Here is a 23,803-nt window from a genome sequence, read left to right as displayed (position 1 = left end):
ACACAACACAAAAGATTTACTAAAATCCTACAACGTGTGTGGTGAAGACTTGTCAAAGTACTCTCTTTGTTGAAAACAACAATAACCAGTTACATGTATCAAAAACTTCTCACAACTGTGAGGAAATGAAAAGAGTGAATGACTAAACATGGAAGCTTCAAATTGCTCTTTTTACATACCGGTATATACTGTAGTTCACAACTTGCAAAGAATTTTGGGTTGAACTTTGTGAACTCAGTCACAAAAGGTAAAAAGGTACCCCTCCCCCCCAAAAGATTCATCTTCTGTAATCTGGCTCAGATTTTATGCAAATTGTGCATTGGAAAGTGATAGAGTAAACAGCTACCTGTACAGTAAGAACTCAGTAAACACTGAACTCTTGTACTGTATGTAGTTGGAGGCCTGACCTCCATGGTGCCGTACTGTAGCATGTAATGGTTATAATGATAAACAGGCATTTCTTTCTTTCAGTTTTAACAGCAAACACTGAAGGTTCAAATGCTTCTTGAAGACTGCTGATGATCCAGATGCGTTATGCAATGAGTCTGGGTCATTTGTAATCTGGCTGGAATTGTATTCCTCCTTGTCCACGTTTCCCTGCCTGACTCCTCTCCTGAGCACGTCTTGAGCAGACTCGAGGAGCCGCAAGTCTGTCTGTACGCATCGTTGTCAACCACGTTTGCTTGGTAACCACATGACATACCACCTAAGCCAGATACTTATGTAAATACATATACTGCATGCTTGAAATAATAAACATTAGTTATTGTACAATACATGCACATCTACAGGTATGGCTTTACTTTTAGATGGCTTATGGCTTTTCCATTAGATTTCTTTACATTCCATTTTGCATTTGTAACACACCGGAATAACCTGATATCATGTACATTGTACCGGTACATACATGTATAAGATATGTGTTCTTGATTACTTGATGTAAATGTAATGCTTAAACTTTATACACATTATACACTGTACACGGATGTGAACTACAGGTGTAAGGACGAGTGTCTGCACTCATGTAGATCACAGTATCAAGCAAAACAATGTACAAAGTATTTATGGCATGCTATCTTTTAGGTATACAAGCTGCCAGAAGGTCTCCATAATTGCAGGTGCACTTTGTGAGAGTGACATTACATATTTTCAGGGTCCCATAAAGAAACATAAATGTACAGTGTACATGTAGGTAAATCATCATCAGTAACCCGATGACAGCGCCGGATACCAGTTTCCTGCTGTTATTAATGGTCCTGTCTCGGTCTCTCTATGTCCCCTTGTACTCTGTGCAGGTCTGGCGCTCTGCCAAACTCCCTCTGGGGTCAACCACAACAGGAATTCGAGTTGAAGAAATAGGAAGAAGGGAGGGATCGGCTTGGACAAACCCCAGAATGGAAATACTTGAAAGTAGTGTTCTGTGTAACCATGGCGGCAAGCCAGTACAAGTACATGTACAAAGTCGGATAGAATGTTCCAACATGTACATTGTACATGTATAGAATTTTTCACCACACAAAACATATTGTGCAGGTGTCATATCCATGAACAATGGAAAGAACTTCTATTCATTTGAGTGTTTACATCTACCTGTGACTGTACAATTACTTAACCCTGATGCCCTTGGCTATTTTACTCTGAAGTCTCCTAAATAAATGCACTCCACCAACTCTAGACATGACCTAACTAGTGACACATTCTTTGTGTATACACTAGTACATGAACCAAACTGAGAAGTCCCTCAAAGTGCAAAGTAACCATGTGCAGACAGCTCCTTCAAAATTATGTTGAAGTATTTCTGGCAGTAATGGTTACCCACTAATGACAAGTGTGCCTTTAGGATACATGGATTTATCAAATAAAACCACATACCAGTACTGGTAGGCAGGTGGTACATACAATGTAGGAATTATTGTCTGTCTTGAACTACTGAACTGGAATTAGCTGTATATATATATATACATGTATAAATATTTATGTATGGATGTGTACTATAGAAAGAACAAAATCACAGGCTTGTTGAGTTCTCTCAGTTTTTAATTGAAAACTATATGTATAAACCTTGTTTCTACAAATTTGCTAAAAGTGACTTGTGAAACCTTTCAGCAATTTGTTAAATGTCCGTGTAGCAATAGGGCCTACTCTTCAAGAATAAATGTGATTCAAATGGCCACCATACCAAATCACTATGTACAAAGTGTTCACAATATCTGATTTATGGCTAGGTACCAGTAGATCTGAAATTTTCTAAAATAAGCTGCTCCTGGCTTTGTTCATGGTGTACTTATCAAGTAACACCACTGATAAGCCAGTATGCCACCTGTTCCCAATGAACTTCAGCATGTTACTGTTAAAAACTGTTTATACATTGCAAATAAGATTTTACTGCTGGTTAAATATCAACAAAGACATCTGCTGTGCCTATGTACATTTCCAAAACCTCATTCAAAGATGATTCATTTGTTGTTAGTGATGTATGTTGATTCATTCATTCAAAATACCCGGTACATGTACTGCTTACAAATCCACTTTAACATGCCCACAACAAAGAGTTGAATACAAATATCTTGTACAAGTTTGTATCTTAATTAATAATAAGGAAACATTTACCTATAGGGGCCTACATGTACATTACAGAACAAATATACTCACCTGCACACAACAATACCAATCACTAGCTGAGGTGTAAAATTAGTTGGAAACGCTTTCTTAAATAGATGAGTTTTTAGAACAGTCTTGAATGTGTCAACAGATTAGGCATTTCTTAAATCAAAGGGCAGGTTGTTCCAAAGCTTAAGAGCTGGACAAACAAATGCGCATGTCTCCAAGAGTAGCCTTACATGTAGTTCTACGACAGGGATGACTAAGGATCAACCTTTCAAGAATTACACAAGAATTCAGGAAAGTTGTATACATACTGTAGGCCCTACATGTACATGTTCATAACCCACAACACAATGGCAATTCATATACAAGTAGGAAAGCAGTTAACTTGTAAGAACCTACAACCTCCAAAATATACATGTATGTACGGAGTCTCCTAAAAACATCCATGTACATTTAATGAGCATGTGCCTGTGCCTTGGTACATGTATATGTACATGTATACTAATATACCAGTACACGTATCGTCAGTACATGTGATTTGATACACTGTACTGTCATCAACAGCACACATAAGGTGGGGAAAAAGTCAACTTTAATGTACATGTACAAATACCATACCAGTGTGTGCAGCCTTGTACTAGTGCAAGTTACATGTACATGTACATGTAAAGTGCCACTTCATGAACATGTTAGAATGTCATGTACATGTCATGTACGTGTACTAGTACATACATGTATCTAACTGTACTCATATGGTAGTCATTTCAACGTTCCAGTGGCATGTATGTAAAATGTACATGTACATGTGTATTTAACAATCACATCATGACTGCATCATATGCAGCACAAAAAAGTACAAAAATGTATCATTACAATATATACAATGTACATGCACACGTGTTTTGAAATTCAATGTAACACACAACAGTTTGTCAAGAGTACAATTATGACAATCTGTGTTGGTAGCCTCCCCCCCCTTTATAATGGTACATCCTGTTGGCAAGCTGCCAGCCACTTAAGTAAAGGTCAAAGGGTTGATGTGTGGGTTAGGGATGAGCACAACAATTCCTGTCAGCAGATAATTATTTACCATACCCGTGGGGCTCAATAAAGTTATATGGGGACTCATTTTGTGGCATACAGCTTACTGGATTCACAGGAAAGAAACAATTACTGAACATGTACATGTACATGTCAATTCAATCATTATTTCACAGCAACTTCAGAGACTGTTTCTGATGGGGATGGGATTACAGACCTGTGTTAGGTTGTTTGTTTGGGTTAAAAACTTGTTAAGAACTATGACAATATCCAAGCTCAAAATTATTATTTTTGTCTTTTCGGTTTACAGAGTCCGGGAAAGGATCCAGAAAAAAAAAAGTGTCAAATGTATAAAAATGGCAATAACTGATGGCTGATATTTGCATGTTTACCATCGACTGCATTGAACATGTACATGTACGGTACATGTACACCTGTGCACTGTGCTTCAGGTACCAGTACATGAACATCAAGGGAAAAAAATTGGATTCGGTCTCATATGAACGTCATCAAGTCCTGATATGATTCATACCCGGACTAAAGAAACCAAGAATTGTTTGTTTTCAGGATTGAGAAATTTCTACCTCAGCCAGAATAGATTTCATATGCTTGTACCAGTAAATGGAAGTAAAAAAGTTTTATAAATTCATTTTACAGAGACTAAAATGTTTTCCAGTAAAGGATTATGACTTATTTTCAAATTTTGGGAAAAATCATTTTAAATCAATATGTCATATTTCACTACTTGAAAGTACATGTAGTTGAATGTGTTACACAAATCACACCTACCATACAAGTAATGGAGACAGTTGAATTCTACATGATGTAGCGGTACATGTATTGTAAATGTATGCATATGGACATACATAAATTTTCAATACATACATGTGCATGTACCAAATAGTGTCCATGTTTTTACACATAACACACTCTGCACATGTAAGAAATTCATACGGCAGTAGGGGATTCCCACCCTTCCTGCTTGATGATGAAATCGCCGAGATGACAGAATCTGCCTTCCTATTTCAATCTTATTTGTTCAATTGCCTTACAGTTTCCCATCATTTTCAGACAACTGGTCATGATTGGGTGCAAACATTCAGAAGCATTTAGAAACAAAATCTTCCAGGAAACACTGTCCATTCTAAGACAAACAACCCATACATGTACCGGTACACACAAATAAAGTACTTGTCCTTATTTGTTCGGATAAAAATGCCAAGGAATTTCATGCTCAGAGGTAAACAAGTCAGTATACCGGTACAACCGGATCTCAGTATTCTGTGGGCATTTTTTCCCCTCTGGCCAACAAAACCATCAATACTTCAGCGCCGATCAAATTCCAGAGCCAAAAATATCTTTGATTGATTCTTTTTTTAAAAGAGTGTGTATTACTATTCATATTTCTCCTAGTAAGACTTTTCTTCAATTGGTTTAGAAGACATGTACATGTACCGGTACTTGCACTCTACACATGTTAAAAATAGAGATTTTCACACCACACGGATAGTGTGATTTCCCCCACTGTTTTGTTGAGCAGCTTTGTCACATGCTTTTTAACTGCTGCATATAAATTTAATGTACTGGAATGAAACAGTCAAATATGACATTTCTGTGCAATGGCTGCTGCTTTCACTTCGTATGCGGTGTTGACAGCACTTGACAATGAAAAACAAAAAATACATGCAACACACTTGAACCAAATTTGGAAACAATTTGGGTAAGATTAGTCATGCAATCACCATCTACATGTACATTATGTAGCAATACCATGCCCTACATGTATATACTGGCCCACATGTACCGGTAGATCCCATTAAAACCAAAACAAAATTAATCACACATAAATTAAAAGGCAATATACATGTACAGTACATGTACAGGTAATATTTATCTGTAATAAGACCAAATCTAAATCCCCAAAAGATTTGTTCCTAGGAATCTACAACTACTAAATATTTCTGGCTAGAATTTCACTTGATGTACACGTATGGCATGATTGTAGTAGACTCATGTGCATTCTGTCTGTTTTGGGTTTCTCTAACACATTTGAAGGAACTCAGATCTTTTTTTGTCCTTTCAAAGCAATGAAACAAAATCATGCACAATTTTCACCAAATATTGCAAACTGAACCAAGGTTCTGATGCAATGACAATACCTTTCATTACAGTCCTTTTGTACATGTTCCAGTACATACAGATTTCAAAATACAAAGTTACTGTGGTTATTAATCTTGAATTGCCCTGTATACCGTACACACAGTTGTTTCTATTGATTATGACCATCTGGTTTGTAAAAAGTAATACAACATATGTACATACATGTACATCATACACGTGCAATGCACTGGTACATGTAGTTCCCAAAACAGGAAGGAACTGTTTCCAAAAGTACCGGTACATGTGCTTTGTAGGAAAAGTCCGGATCTTCCTTTGTTTTACATAGCCACAAAAATGAAGTCAAGTGTACTGGTATCGTACACGTGGGTGTGTACGGTAGAACTTACCGGTAGAAGGTGAACCTAAAAAATGTATCAATGTACTCTGAACAGGTGTACAATGATTTCACTCAAATGCACAACACACGCCAACTCATTCGCTACAGTATAATCCTCCTACGTGTACATCTGTCAAAAGCTAATGGCTGATTTTAGATGGAATCAAAATGAAGAGAAGAAACCAGTTTCTGTTCAGAAACATAACAAACACTGTACGTGTACAGTATGTGTGCCTTACTGGTAGGTCATGGCATGCTGAAACATTTGATTTTGGCAGATTCAGTGCAGGTACATGTATACCATATGTGAATGCACAAATACTCTTGATTTCGAAATAGTCCTGGGTAACAGGACATTAAATCAGAATTACCAGTATTACACAGAATTACACTATCTGTGTTTTAATACTACCGGGACCTCCTAGCCTGACACTAACTGTGACATACCGGTACATGGACACGCCTCATGGTCAGCAATTCCCATTAACACCTCTCTATCTGTCCCTTTTTAAAACTCATTTCTGAGAAATTCCAAGTACAATGGTGAACCCTTTCCAACATGTAATTCACAATCAGAAAATCAATAAAACTTTTAACATCTGACTATTAGCTTGTCCCCAGGAAACCTGATTATCTGATAAAAGCTTTTCTGATACCAGTAAGCTTGGTTGACACACACACACACACACTAAAAATCCAAGACCTTTGACATCATGTGAACTTGTCTGAACAGATAAATTAGTAAATTGATCCACAATGGCTTCCTAACAAAAACTGACAGAGGTACATGTATACATACATGTACTCAGCAAGGAATATACGCACAAAACCTGGCCTACTAAATTGTAGCCTTTACTTAATGCACAAGTGCTACAGAATATAAAGCAACTGCCAAAGATGTGACGTACTGAAACATACATGAACTACAATTTATTTTTCAAAAACAAAACAATTATTGAACAACATGTACTGTACGGTCGCAGGGGATGACAGAGGAACCTGTCCTTTTGTGTTTTCAGCTGTCACATGACATCATTGTAAACCTTCCTCCCTGCTGTGAATAACTTGTCCTTTCATGTTTTTACCTGTCACAAGACACACTGTGAATAAATCCCTTCATTAATATTCATGAATGAGTCTAGTGAAACCATATGTTGTTGCAGATAAAAGGCATACTAGTCCTCGCCACAGTATGAAAATATGCCAATATGCCGTTAGAAATTTATACAAATTTGACTTTAGGGTTTTCTTTTTTTGCACTTACATGTAACAACTGACATGGTAACGATGAGTGTTTTAAAAATATTTGATTGTTAGTACATGTATCAATACATGTACATGTACTAGTACCTACAAGTAACATTTTTGTGAAAAATAAAAACGAGCATTTTCATGGTACACAAGGAGGACTCTCACATTTTATGCATCTTTATACTTAGCAACTCCTGAAAAGTACAGGACGGAGTCAATTCAAATAATTCACAATTCAAATATTCAACCTTCAATTTGATCAAATATCCAAATATTTGGTCTTACCGACCAACAGATTGTTGATGATTAAGCCATAAAATAATTGTAATAATGCACACAATTGTACCTTACAATCACTTTAATAGCTTCTCACATCTAGGAGTATCTCCAGCAACTATTTAGCAAGATTTAAGAAACGAACAGTACTTTTTGCCCTGTTGAAAATTTCTATTCCTTTTAAATTTTTCAACCCTAATCCCCTAGGGAGTATGTAAAAATAATTTTGAAATCAGAGGATTTGGGACCGTACGGGCTACTGTATAGTTTACTTTTTGAGTTGTTACATTTCAGTCGTTTTTTTCATTTGAATCTGCGTGAAACAAGCCCCTATAATGCAATTTTTCTCATTTAAAACAAACAGAAATTCACCCTTCCTTATCATGAATTTTGTATTCGAATATTCAAATTTGGAATACAGTATAACATTCAAATATTCGATAATCAACAGAATATTCGGATATTCGGCACAGCTCTAGAAAAGTACTGTTGTTACCTGTAAAATCACGGGGTACCCTAACTCCCTAGAGTGTGTGCAAAAACATATTAAAATTGGAAGATTCAAGACTGTTCGGGTTACTACTTTAATACTTAGAAATTTAGAAATTAAAAATTACAAACAAAATTTTGTTTCCCCAGATGAAACAACTGGAATGTGCATGTACATAATTGGCTGTCAAAAGGAAAAAAGTGACATGTACATAATGTGTGTCATGGCATGATGTACGCAATGCTTCGTCGATTCTTGTGGTTTTATTTCTCACCGGGAATGAATTATCATTTGGCAAAAGCCAGTACTGTAATGAAAAATATATCCTATCAAGCATGAATGCCTGTTAAGCCACACTTCATGACTCAGCTTTTTGGGCCGTGGCCAAGAATTCTTTCGTTTTATAGAGAAAATCTGTGAGAAATTATTTTTTCATGAGGCAGTTTACAAAATCCAGTTGTTGAACAATGGCAAGTAATGCCAAATCCAGGAAGCTACCCATTTATTGGCAACATCAAACATTGTTAACAAAGCCTCGCTTGTATCAAAACTGGTCTTTCTGGAATGATCCTTAGACAGGTTTGTCAAAGGGAGACTGAGTCCTTTCACAGAGTCCTTGCCCTAGTTACATGTACGGTAGGTACATGTAGATAGATCCAAACTTGCCATTTAGGCACACCAGTAGACTGGTCAAACCAAACAAAAACCTGACCACTCAATAATGGACAATGAGAATACCAAGCACGGAACCCCTGGTTGGTGTGATCTTTGTTTGTCACTGAATAGCCATCATAATGATCTGTACCCACAGCATGAGATTTCCACTACACTGTGAATCGATTGACCGACCACTAAGCTTTACTTTCCCAACTCAGAGTCCCACTAGCTCATGAAAGGAAGGGGGGTTTTGATACTGACAGTTTCTAAATGTCCGAAAAGGCCCAGACCTTATGTAAGCTTTGCCAAAAAAATCAACTACTGTGGGGAAGGCCGACTGTGTAAATTTGCATCAGAATGCCGTCTACACATGCTACACCTCACATCTTAAATATTGAATACTGCACCAGTACGATGTGTGCTGGACCTTCCGACCAAAAGATTATCACATCATGATGATCTCTGAATGATATTCCAAGAACCAGGGAAACGAATGGCGGACAGAACTCATTGAATCACTTAAGATTGTTTTACATTACTAGACCGTAGAAATGGGATGGACTTCAAATTGTGCCCAAAACAAAAAATGACCAGAATTGGAAAAATCATTTGTAGGCTATTGCAAGTACATGTATTTCGACGTCAACAGACCTATCAAAATCTATCTCTGTACAAGTACCTCTCCCTTCATATACCGGTATGTATTTTGTAACTGTAACTGTCTCAAAAGTTACAAATTTTATGTCGTATGAAGAAAGAAAGAATTGGCCCGCAGACTGCAAAACTGACACAGTCAACTAAAATTGTGAACCTACCGGTATTGAAATGACATTTAATCAAGCATCAACTTTTATCTTCTTTTAAATCAGAACCATTCAACATTGATGTTTACACATTGAAACTTTTCATGACAATGGATAAAGGGAGAAGAATGGCTACAAACTCCTGGCCTAGAATGGGTAATGCAAGTCTTTTCACTGCCATTCAGGTTGTGTACCTACATGGAGTATGTACATGTGGGTAGGCATCTACCACGTTCAGGGGACAAGTTGTTTTGTTATGGAAATTTGAACTGAGTTGTGGGGACATTTTTGAGTCCCCACAAGGGTTTTGGTCCCCACAAAAAAAGGTGAAATATCGAGTGTACATGAATTTCCTCACAACTACATGTACATGTATGGTGCGGGAATGTGTGTAGATGTACAAGAAGTTCCTTTACTCAGCATTATTTTCCCACGCACTGTCGCCACAGCACATGATGCTTTAAAGAGCATGTCCAGCCATGCACTCAAACTGGTACATGTGCTGTACATGTATAACATACTCATTTTGGGTTAATAAAACTGGATTCATTACATCTCAAGTTCCTTGCGTGGGTAGCCCATGAATATTTAGACTGTACATACCGGTAGATAGTATTTGCCAAACATGTAATGACTTGTTTTTATAATCCCAACAGAAAACAATCCTCACAAAATATCTATCACTTCTTCTTGCACTGGGTACAACAAAATTCAATTAATGCTGAGGATACAGAGGACCCTCCAGAGAAAATATAACAACATTTCCAAGTTAATTAAACGGAAAATTGCAGGTGATAATTAAATACAGTGTGCAGAATGTGTGACTGTAATGCAGAGTGGGCAAGACAACCTTTTTCATTACTATAAACCATTCTCCTGCTGCCAGCGAGGGCAATTTACCATTCATACCGTTTCCCAGAAACGGTGTGACAATGTAAACAAATTTTAAACACTGATGGACAACCTTGTTTATATACCATGCATTAATCAAAACAGGACAAGTATATTCGTATCGACAAATCTGACTGGTGATAAATGATACACACTGTGTACATGTACATGGGGATATACATGTGTAACAAGAAATGACCTGAACATCTACAGAAAGAAATTCTAGTTTTTTCATTTGCTTCTTCAACAAGGGCAGTTTTGTTGATGTACACTACATCAATGCACACTGATCCATCTTTCTTTCAATTCACATACCAGTCTGACATGTTTTCCAGAATACTTCTCCCCCCATGCAAATTACTCATTGCCTTGTGCCCTCAAAACGTTCATGACACACAAACAGTCCTCTTGTGACAGGCAAGTGTGTTTTTCCGTCTTTCCAAAGATGCAGTGATTCTCCCCGCATGACCCAAAATAATCGCCAACTGTCTACGAGTGTGAGCCTGTGTATCTTGTAATCTGCCATTAATTTCTTTGGCATTATGACAAGATACAAGTACCTACACCCCAAAATGAGAAATTTGTCATTTTTCTTACACTGTTAATGTGTCTTCCTCTGGTTACAACACTTATAAATTTTGCATACCGTAACATGTCTTCAACTTGGTTTTTTTTTTCTTTTCCTGTTAACATTGTGAAATTGTGCCTGCCTACCCTTACAATGGCCAAAAACTGCAATAACATGAGTATCGACATGTACTTGAATCACAGAGTTTTGCTGAACAGGTCTTGCCAATATATTTAGACTTAGAACCGGTACAACAGATCACTATACATGTAATTCACCAAATGAAAAGAACATGCAATGCAAACCTGTAAGAATAGAAACGGAGTCAAGCAAGCCAACCCGAATCTACCTCTGACTCTTTGTTCATTGTAACAACCGCTTATCAAGTACAACACAATGAAACCGAAAGAAGAATCCTAAGTTAAATGCTTTAGAATCAAAACAAAGCGTCCGAAACATTCAATTCTTGATATTGAAACAAACAACTTGTGAAAGTCATATCACTATCACCTTAATTTCTGATCTTCTACGATAGGAAATACATGTATCTGATACTGTATATCTTGCAAACTTATTTCTATCAGCAAGTGGGAAAAGTGATAAAATAAATTAACCGACTGACCTGTTAGCTGTCTTCATTTATGTCACATTAATTGAGACAGAAAATTACAAAGACAACTGGCAGGTTTATTGCAAAGTAACACATGCAGGTAAGATTCCAATAAAACATCATGATCAAATGAAATCTGACATCTTCGTTTTCAGATACCATTCTTTTTAATTTCTTGACCCCCAAAATTTGGTCTACTCTAAAATCTACTAGTACTTCTAAAATATACAACAAATTCTTTCAGCATATTTCAATGATATATCACTTACCAAGTCATTTTCGATTCCAAATGGTGTCAAAGGATGTAACTGTAGCAAACACAGCAACGGGGGAAAAAAGGTGAAAATATTGTCAGGCTATGACAGCTCTTGCTTTGTGAGAAACGAAGATGATTTCCTGGCGTCAGCGATGATAATTTCTCTCCTTTTGCATTAACAAATGTATCTTTACAACTCAGCTGACAGGCATAGAGACTTGGACCATTTTAATTTTGAGCAATGCTAGAATACTCTGCCATGCTAACTTCAAACAGTCTTTTCAATTTCTATTAAACACATGTACTGAACAGACCGCAGGTGCAAGTATACATGTACAGTACCTATGTGCATTGCTGGATATTTCTGGACCATTCCATTTTGTCCAATGCGAATGTCTCAGTGATAAATAAATACTGGTTCCTCTCAACCTACAGGTTTGGTTTCAAGAGATAGTTTTGATAAAATTCCTTTCAACTCTCCCCACAGAAAAATGGGCACAATTCCAGCTCTGTTTAAAACTTGCAACAAAAATCAAATCTGCACGAAAAAGTAAAATACTGACCCCTCAAGTGCCCTTAAAATAGATCTGTCTCTTGTATGACAACACAGGAATGGAAGAGTCCACTAGTGTGCAAGGGGTGTTTACTTTCTAATCCATTCCTTTCACAAAATGCTGTGTGTGCTTGTGTAGTGGTGACAAGGTCATGTAGACTGTTGCATAGCAAACAGGTTGTGCATAATTACACCTGATGTAGTGGTTAGGGAACACAATGGAATGAAAGTATGCATGAATGAAGCCCAATAACTCTACATGGACACATGTATGTCCCAATGCAAACACAGACTGATAACATACAGCATTAGTAATCAATGCATATATTCTGGGAACTCAACCACCAGTATGTCCAAACAAGACAACATCAAATTCAATTATCAAAAGCAAAAGATGAGCTACATGTACTCTATTTAAACTCCTTACTTTTCAAAACTCCCATTAAAGATGTAAAGTCCAAGATACATGTAGACCTATATCAGGTCGGTGTAATCTGCAAGCAGTTTCCAGCCATTTTCATTTAATATTTCTGAATAATACTTCAAGTTCCACAGGTTGCAAACATTTGCTTTCATTCTACATGTACATACATGTACCTGTACCAACACCCTCTTGTTTAACACTGACACCATCCCAACATAAAAGGGAAAATCTTCTTCCCTGACAGTTAAGTTTTTCCCATTACAAAGAGGTGATTCTTTACAAATATCTTTAGTACAGCACTATGGTGCATGTACATGTACATTTAGACCCCTTATGCACATGTAAATGTCCAGTACATACAGTGTACATGTGCATACCAGTACATATAACATTCATGACAAAGCCGATGACTGCCTGTGTACCAAAATAATGAACATTGATAAGCTTATGGTGCATGAAATACATTTCCGGACAAAAATAGTATTCCTTGACAATGTTACAAGTTAAATAGTTAAAGTTAAAAATCCGCATTACATTTAGATTTTCCACACAAGTTCTTGTTGACCTAAGGCTGGTTTACAGTGGCACTTCATGCAAACATGAAAACAAAGTGAAGCTGATGTCACAAACATCAGCACTGAAATTTGCTTTGAGTTGATGTGTTCAACATTTGCACATTTCCAAACAACTATTTGATCTGAAGTCAGAAGTAAAACATCACTTATTATTGAGAACAAGCGTGTCTTCAGAGTATGTGTAATCTTGAACTGTAAGTCTGAACAGGAATATATCTGAATAATACAGTACAAAGGACATGTTTCCTCGTACTTATTCATTATGCAACATCCGTTGAAATGAAATGATGTAATGAGAAGCATTGTGTCGTTCATTCTCTCCTTCCTCATCTCTCAATTCCCCCCTCCTCCCCCGAACCATCACTTTTCCCGCCTGATCAACAGATGGTCAGGGCTGGGCAGCCCAGGCAACCTCTCCCACTCAAAATCCCCACAAACCACACCTGCCAACAAAAGCTACCGGTACTCAGAACCCATGTGACAGACAACAGCTTGGAGAGGAAATTGACTCGTTTGCTGGCTTCGCTCTCCAATCTTTGGGGCCGTACATGGGGCTCTTTTCATCAGCTCTGCTCTGTAGACTTTTTCTTTTCTGAGAAAAACAGGAAATCTTGCCAAGTGATGACTGGGCATGGTTGTCCTATGGACAGCCAACCTGATAGGGTTTATGCATCTGCTACTCAGTGAAGCCTTAACCTTGCACTAAGGCTCATAGTCATACCAGTAATTCTCTAGATCAAAGCATCCTACGGCTACAATTGGAAATGTTCCCAATAAAATTAAGAAGATGCAGGAATTTTTATGTCAAAAACAAAAGGCAGCAGCAGAATGTGAAATAAATTGTGTATTTTGTCAAATGTATTATATAGGTGTATATTAGAAAATCAACTTGTCTATGGGGACATTTCAATGGGCACTGAGGCAAAGACCAGGGGCACCAAAGTAATTGCCTCTGATGCCTCCATGAAGTTTCTGCCCTGCATCTACTGTACATGTAGTACTGAGCACAGGTATACTGGTACAGTACATACCTACAAACATGGGATCAAATTGCACCCAACAATACATGTATCCCATGTACTGGTAAGTGTACTGCTAATTGTAGGCCCTTTTATTATGGAGCGGTACATGCAAGTATCAGCCATTATTTTCAGGCAAGGACTGACTAAACCTCCTCAATCTCATTCTAACAGAGATAGCCTAGACTTGGGTAAGGCCCCAATCAACAGACTGTAGCCAGGACTATTAACACACCTGTGGAAAGTGGATAAGCACATGATTCATGTGTTACATGGATTTCTAGCAACAGATGTACCTGTAACTTTCTGGAAACAGCCTTAGGCTTTAATCTGATAGTACATGTATATGTACATGCACCTGTACATGCATGGAGGAATAGTACCTGCTGTATACAAATTACTAATCCATCATTTCATGTGCATTGTACATGTACATTTACATGTACCTGATACATGTACAATATGGACGTTTCACAATAGTGCACCTCCAAGAGTTTGCAACACATTGGCTAAGCAAACTCCCCGAAATTTGTCGACCCAATGCGCGTTTGGAACGGGTAGACAGATTTTGTGCGTTGTTATTGGCCAGTGCGTTGCAAACTCTTGGAGGTGCACTACTGTGTCCTGCTGTCTATGGTACAATACTGATATAGAAAACTTATGGAGTGTTTTGCTTCAACAGCTTTACGTATTTCACATGTACCGGTACATGTACTGTGTGCAAAATCCAGCAAATTGCAAATTCACATAAGTCTGAACACAGCCGATACCCACCAGATGTATTCACAACTGACTTCAACAGCTGTATAACCCACAAATGCTTCAATCAGGAAAACAATGTTTTTCTTAGCACTCTCATTGGAGTAAAATACCCAAGCAATGACAGGGACCAACATGCAAGGTACCGGTAAGTTATCAGAAATTCAACCCTTCACATAAGGAGTACAAATTCTCCAATTTAATATAAAACTCAGTCCCAAATGTGTAAAGGCCATCACTTCTTCATTACTACAGGCTACTGTCTCCGGTTTATGATGTAAACAACATACACACAATGTAAACAACATACACACTATGTAAACAGCATACACACAATGTTGTCAGAATATTAGAAATCTGAGTCACCAAAAACTGACAGGATATTAGCAATAAATGAAAGACAGACATTCAAATGTATTTACACAAAGTGAATCCATATGACCATGTGTTTTCATACTCTACCCTACCCGTACATGTACATGTATTATAAAATGTTCAGTTTCCAAAATTGCAAGCAAGCAAACAACTGAATAATAGTGATACATCATCGCAACATACTGTCTGATCTAATTATAATAATAATAACATTTATAAAGTGCATTTTTCCGAAGGTTACAATGCGCTGGGAAAAAAGCAACTGCAGGAAAGTAAACCAGGTGCTAAGACAAAATTAGTGGGAGCAGATGACCCAAACCTAGAGTGGAAACAGATGAGATTTAAGTTTACATTTGACCTGTTGTAGGGAGTTGCAGTTATGAATATTAAGAGGTAATGAGGTCCAGCATCGGGGTCCAGTAACAGAAAAAGCCCTGTCTCCTACAACCACTAATATTTCACCTTAAGTGGAGAAAAATCATGTGCAATAACAAAAAAATGCAATTTTGAATGAAAAATTGTCTCCACCTTTTGGTATATTTTCATGAAACACTGTACACATAATTTTAAAAATCCATCATTCTTACTGTCAAAGAGAGCCCTGAATTATTCTGGCTCCAAACTTGAGGAACAAGATACCTAAGCTGGTCCCTAAAACTCGGAGTTTGCCCTTTGGAATAACAAAAGCCAGTTTGTTTACTCAGAATGTGTGCAGAATGCAAGCTGCTCAGGGAGGTCAGAGGTCATAATTGGCAGGATGATCTCATGCAGATAGACGACCACATGGCCAGTGTTATGAAACTACATGTACACTGTATGTGTTACAGGGTCATGCACTGAAATTGGCTTTTTTTTCCTTCTTGTGTATGGTGAAAGCACAGCGGCACATTTTGATCCATGCCAAAGTGAACGTAAAGGTGGAAAATCCCTGCACATGTAAAGCAACAAACTGGAATTTTACAAGTATCCGGTGAACATTCATGAACATTAGTTAGATCATGTCTTTTGTGTGGTACATGTAATCCTTTTGTTTTTTGACAATTTACTAAATCAAATGTGGCCAAGAGGTTAAATTGGAGAAAGAACTTCAAAACATGAAGAACATACATGTACATGTACTCCATTAAAATATCAGTCCCAACCTATGGAAAAATTATCAAGAAAGTTACATGACCAATTTTAAATTGCATGAGTAATACATAACTCAAAAAAGTTAAGGACCACTTTTTATTTTGCGCAGACTTTTAAATATGAGATATTGTACTGCTGAAAATGTGCATTTGATGTTTTGAAACATTTGGAAAATTTTTTATTCAAGTGAGAACACAATCTAGACGCACAAAAAATGAAAGAACTACCACTACACCCCACTCATTGCTTGGAAAAAATTACACGTTAAAAAAAAAGTGGTCCTTAACTTTTTTGGAGTAGTGTTTATGTACATGTATGACACATTGACAAGTGTATAGCTCAGTGGTAGAAAAGATTGGAATTCATTCAATCAAAGGGAAAACTACTAGTACAAATCAAGTACCAGTCATTTTTCATGAAATGTAGTATGTACATGTACATGCCCATATGTGACATACATGTACATGTACTGTACCGTACACTGTGGAAAGGTGAATAATGGTATTTAGTGTGCAAGCTGTACTGGTACACCTGTTTGCACATTACATGTTTTATCTTGCATTAATCACCATAACTTCATGTGCCATCCTGAAAATGGACCTGCCAGAACTATCAATTTGATATCTACATGTACCGGCAAAAGATAAGCTGCATGTACTGTACAAGTACAGTATTGCACTCAACAATTTCCCACTTTAGTCCCAATATCACTGCTTCAAACTTCCAAATAATTAATCTATCCCCCCAGATATCAACGAGCTTCCTGACTGGACAGACAGTAGAATTCCATATCTTAAAATACTAGGGAGCTCACCCCCCATCTCCTCAATGGAAAGGCCCAAGTCTTCCTGTTACAAAGTCTAAGTGACCCTTAGATAGTGAGAGCAATATTTCTGCCCTGGGTGCACCCCATGACAGCCCAGACTCTAACCACAAATATTGAGTTTCTTGGAAACCCTCTCCCTAACCACAAAATCTTAGCATTGATTTTAGTGGCAATGTCTCGATCACTCTACATGTATATGAACAACCTTAAAAGCAAACGAGGATGTTTTAGGATTGATTTCAAGAAATTATTTGTAAGGTGAGAATGAAACAAGGTGATGCATGGTTACTGTGAACAGTGGGTTTTAAACCGACCTAACCACATGGACAATAATATCTTAAAGGGCTGAACATTTTGATCTGTATCGAAAATTCACCGTAACTGTGTAAAAACACAGCCCATGCGCTCATACAAAATGAAGGCCATTGAGGAGGGACACGCACTGATTTGTTTGCCATAAAATGGAACCTGGATGTGCATGCACAATGTACAATGTAATCTGTTTCTCTTTCGTTCAGTTGAAAAATACATGTAAAGATGATATACCAACAGAACAATGTATGCATGCATGTGTAGGCATACATGTACTTGTACATGTACCCCGGTATCTGCAGGTACCAGGTACATACATGAGGCGGAAATATCCGAATCAGAAATGAATACAACTGAATGTACACGTAAACCAGAGATATCCTGGCGGAAATGAGAGAGAAAGCAATAAAAATATCCCATAGCAAGGTGCCTGAACTTGGATGTACATGGATGTACATCCAGTACATGCACATACCGGGTATACAGGACAGGATAAACAATTTCAGCACACAGGTCAGGCAAACAAAGTGAAATGGGAGTCCATGTTTCCTCAGACAGTCAAGACTTAGGCCGGAAATTGACATGGGTAACGACAATAGATAATCATTGTGCCACATGCTGTCATGCATGAAAAACTTCACAGCCAAGAGTATAATGACTTGGTATTCATGAGCACGCACCATACAGGTGTACATGTGCGCATACATGTACATATAGCATGGTGTATCTTATATCTGAAATTATGACAACTCAAAACTTGTTAATTGGGATGTGTGAACACAAACCAGGAAGACTGGAAGACCACTAACATAACCATGCACACAGAAGCTGTACACCCAACTACAAGGAGATCGGTCACATATTTCTTAGGATTGTCATTAATTCTTACTGTTGTAAAGTGAATAATAATCGGGCGTACATTAAATGTGAAAATATGTTTGCACATAAAGACTAATAAGGTTGAAATTGGGTTCGAGGTTGTTTGTTATAAATGCACGTTTAAGAAAATGTGTTCAGTTAAAGAAAGATAAATTATACGGTAGATCAACACTAGAAAAAACCAAGATCTGCCCATACACACACTGTACTTCTAGTACATAAAATTCTTTCATCAAAATGCCAGTTAAGAAGCATGTGCAATACATGTTCACATGTACAACATATGTACATGTCATTTATGTAGTCCATTGTCCATGTACCGGTACTGTTACATGCATCACACCTTGAGTTGGTGTTTGATGAAGAAATAAATTAGTAATTATAAGTAACGTACATGCAGACATATACATGTATGTACATGTACGATACATGTACCGTGCAATGTTATCAATACAAATGCATAAGTACCAGTAGTTTTACTGTGAAATAACCTCAAGGACAATTATTTATTAAAAGTCTTTGGATTCATGAAAGCTGCTGTTTCAACCAGGGCTTATGAAATCTAGAGTAACACCATCTGCTCAACTGCCATACTACATTGTAATTGCAGTATAATTTTTTAGTAGCTGAGCAAATACCATCAATCAACTCATCAATCATGAAGACTTGTATTGGTATTCAAGCTGAATCTCTTTGCCATGTCCCTGAACCTCCCCCCCTTTCACTGCTACATGTACACTGTAATTAAAAACTTTACATGTACTTCAGTTCAATTTTTATTTCAATTTTTCCAAGATTAAATATTTGAGTGACCTTACGGTACATACCAACATACTGTACATGTACATGTAGATATGTACATGTACACGTATACATGTACATGTACAGTGAAAGTGTAGGTAAACTGAAGTGGTACTTGTTTCAATTCTGTCGAATGTACCAAATTACATGTACTTACACTTCATTTCAGCAGTGTACCGGTACATGTACACACCTACCTACATGTATGGAAGGCCTACCATTTCAATCCAAAGTCTTCTTATGAAACAAGCATGTGAATGCATACCGGTCGATTTATGGATTGTACCCCGGTATTTCCCATAGCTTGGGACTGGTAAACATTTAGGCTGCATCCGAATCACATCGCTATGGCTTGAAATTACTAGTATGTAGAAATGACGCTATGGGAACCGGCTGCAGCCACCAGCAAGATTCTTGAGTATTTTTAGGCCACTGCCAAGTGATTCAGACAGGGCCTTACAGTGCTTTTGACTTCTAGATTCCTTTCCATTTGTGACCCACCATCCCCAAACCAGGCCGAAGTAGGTAACTTCATTTCCCTGAAAATGTAGAAATTCCACTGTTCATGTCTTCATGGAAGTTTCACAGAGTATCACTATCCATATAAACCTTACTGCAGACAGACTTTAGACTTGACATCGATCACTTTGAAGTGTGGGAAAAAAGGTGAAATAGAGAATTGTCAAGCATCCCAGTTACCGACTTCAGCTTGTTTGGGGAATGGTGGGTCACGTTTGTTTGTTTGTGTTTGACAATCTCTCTATAGATACACGTACCTTGCTAAGAAAAGCCTCAAATTGTTTACACAATACAATAAAAAGAAAAGAATGTACCCAGACAATAACAGCGTACGTGTACAAGTATCTGAGGGTTTTAGGATAACAAACATGCAGACGGCATCCAACTGTAGACACTGTGGTCATTTACATGTACATGAAATTTATGAATTAGAAATGTTAATGTTATCCTAAAAACACACTAAGCATGGCTTTGCAGTTGTTGTACCCGTACATGTACTGAAGGATGGGCAACAGCATATTTACATGCAACAGCTTGAGTATTGACTTGATCTCTGGACCAGATACAGGATATTGACTAAGTCCCCCACAATAGCCAGACACACATGCCTTTAGGGGAGTGGAGCTCAGCATGGGTATTCAGTAAACATAGGAGTACTAATCCCTATTGTTACCTGGGCTCATGTGTTCAGCTCTTCTATGATGCAATCAATACCAATTGTCTGTTTGGAAAACTAGGTCATCCCCTCCCTATCCATTAGAGTTATCTGCAGGACTGTCACATTCTGGTCACATGGCAATTGCATCTTCCAAACCAACTGTCTCATCCTAGTACCAGATCAGAAAAACTTGGCTTGAGACCAACCTGACTAAGCTACCTGTGTGTAGTGAGGAGGGCAAAGGTCAAACAGAAGATGCATTGTGGGAAACAATTTTATTGAATATCACTCCAAGGTCACATGACAGTTGGCACATAGTACACGTACATCTTTCCACACCTGTTTTAAAACGGCATGTTCATGCATTAACAATGCCGACATCAGTGCATACCACTGTGTCTTCCATCCAAGTTCATATTGTACATGTACTCCTTCCATGATCCAAAGTACATATACATTTTTTCTGCGCAAAGTTTGACAAGTGCTCTTTCAGATCAAACTAACCCAACCGGGTACCAATATAGGCACATGTACATGTTTTCAGTTTTGCACAGATTTCTAACATGAGGCATTCATAACCGATACGCTACATTTAATACACATACTGGCAAGTGCAAAAAAACTACATGTAAATTGACATTTTACAATTGGTCATTTCTAAGTTTATCTCCGAACAGTGCACATACAGTGTGTAAATATACGGACACTGAAGAGGGTTTACTGTGCAATTTTACATTCTTGAATTATCCACATGTAAGTGTCTACTGGTTCTTTCCAACATTTTTTCCATTGATGAAAGATTTTTTTCCATAGTCTGCAAAAAATGTTTGCAAGGAAACTTTTTAAAATCTAAAACTGGAAATAAATAAATTGGTAAAATAAAAATTATTTTGGATGCTACCCATAAGCAACAGGGCACTTACATGTATCTTCCACAACTGGAAATGGTACATGTAAGATTGTGCCTTTTACTTTGTGATAAAATGTAACCTGTATGTGCACGATTTCCTCTACTCATGGCATACGACAACCCCAATTCTATCTCACCATGTTCTGCAGTAAACACAGTGATACGTCGTCAGTACGGTACATACATGTAGGCCTTCCGCTACTTAGTACAAGTACACATGTGCATACTGCCTGCTACATGTAAATCTGAAATCAAATTACACACTGTACATACAATAATCATGAAAGTCTGTAATTGTGGGTGAAATTTCACGACCCTTCTGTACACTTTGTTCACTGTTTTCCCATCATGCCTATTCCCTCTTTAATATGTGACCTATGATTGACATTTTGCTTTATTATTCAGACAGCAATGAAGGCTGAAGTACCCAGCATGGGTTAATGGCTGGTTGTACCTCCAAGGAGGAAGGAATAGCACATGTAAGCATGAAGTCCTTCCTCCAGCTCTGGTATTTGCATAATCTATTTGCCACTACAGCAGGTGACTTGGCTTTCTTGGGCCTCCCACTGCTGAAGGTCAACAGGAGCCAGACAAACCATTTACAAACACCTCAAAGCTTGCAACATGAGAAGGTGTTATCACAGCCACAACATCAGGAGTGGAGGCTTGGCAGTAATCAGTGTGATTAGTGGGATTAGATCTACACTCAAGTGTTGCATAAACTTCTCATCAGTGTTGAAATAGTGAGGTCTCATGTCTAAGGTGTTACGATGAACACAAATGGTGTCTGTACATCTGTCAATCTCTATGCTTTTAAGTAGAATCAGTATGAAAACTGTCGAAAACGTAACGACATAGGCGCATGGGACAAGTTTTTAAAGGGAATTATAAGTGTGTTCACGAAAGAGACAACATCTTCGATTAAATTTTCCAATTCTGCTCAATATATCATACCCGGTAATTCTGCATTTAACCACTACTGGATTTGACGACATGTACCAGTACCTGGGCCTCATGGAAATAAGTCAAATAAGGAACATACTGGTAGACTGGTACAAGTAAATAATTCTAACATTTCCATGCTGGCATTTACACTACACATTCCATGTTCTTTTCCAGTTTATGCTGAACAATGTTGACATATCACCTGTAGATACAGACTTAAAATAGATTCAGCATTATCCATCAACAACCCATGGAATTTACCCGGTACTTGTCCAAAAATTCTAAACACTTTTTTCTTGATATTGTCATACATGACATACTGTTTATCAACTTCATGTGTGCTTTGACCTCTACTGGGGACCAGTCTCTTGAGTGTTTTGAGAGACAGACAACTAGGACTAGCAACAAGGTCACCTACATCCAAATATGGCCACCTCATCTACAAACAGGATACCGGGAAACTGGAAATGAGTAGAACAGAGTCACTGCCAATGTCATTAAAGGAGTACTGCATGTACCTTTCAAAATAACAGTTTTCTCTATTAATTTGACATATTACACCAAAAGTTTACCCCCCCATCTCCATGAAGATACATGTACTGGTTAAAAAAAGCAGCATAATGAGAAAAATGTACTCTTAGTCTACAAATGATCCAGAATATTTGAAGGTGACTTATTAGGCTGTGTACAGAAGAATGAGTGCATGCATCATTGCATGGGGCCAGGGTAATTGTGCAGGGTATAATGTACATGTACATTAGCAGTGCATGCAAGGACCATCGATACATATTGTACAAGTGTATCATTAGTGAGTGGCTGTTAATCTACATGTACTTTGCAGGTGAATTATTTTTAAAGTAAATTGATCTTTCAGTCCATTTACTGGTACAATTTTCATACATTTACATACATGTAGGTATTTCCATGAAAGTGGTCCTGCTCCTGCCAAAGATACGGCAGTTACATGTCATGAAGCAACATCTTAATTCAGCTCCAATCAGGAAACAGTCAAAACAGCAAATATTGTAACATTTTGTAATGTACCATCATTGCAAATAAAATTGTCATATTTGCAAATCCAGCAACTTTGTAAGTCAAAGTTTTAGCCTGCTCGAAGATGCTAGACTGTACAACTGTAGTTCATCACATCTCCAAAATTACCCCTCCAGC

At 37.7% G+C, this 23,803-nt stretch overlaps 1 protein-coding gene across 4 annotated transcripts in view; it reads right to left on the bottom strand.

Moving 5' to 3' along the window:
* Positions 1 to 23,803, bottom strand: part of LOC110980060 (uncharacterized) — a 65,643-nt gene that overhangs the window by 26,387 nt on the left and 15,453 nt on the right. Inside the window, exon 2 of one of the 4 annotated variants that reach the window (XM_022236361.2) lies at positions 11,961 to 11,999. The exons of 1 other annotated variant lie outside the window; for it this stretch is intronic. The gene's annotated coding sequence lies outside the window, so the exon portion shown is untranslated. Of the gene's footprint in view, positions 1 to 11,960; positions 12,276 to 20,793; positions 20,944 to 23,803 lie in introns of those variants that run through there. 2 more of the 4 variants (XM_022236367.2, XM_087138088.1) reach the window with 2 other exon arrangements.

This window comes from Acanthaster planci, linkage group LG06 (assembly GCF_054643075.1).
Source record: "Acanthaster planci isolate LZ-2023a linkage group LG06, COTS_SCS, whole genome shotgun sequence".
NCBI classification, from domain to species: Eukaryota; Metazoa; Echinodermata; class Asteroidea; order Valvatida; family Acanthasteridae; genus Acanthaster; species Acanthaster planci.
Note: the sequence above shows the minus strand (reverse complement) of the source record. Positions and strands in the feature narration are given on the sequence as shown.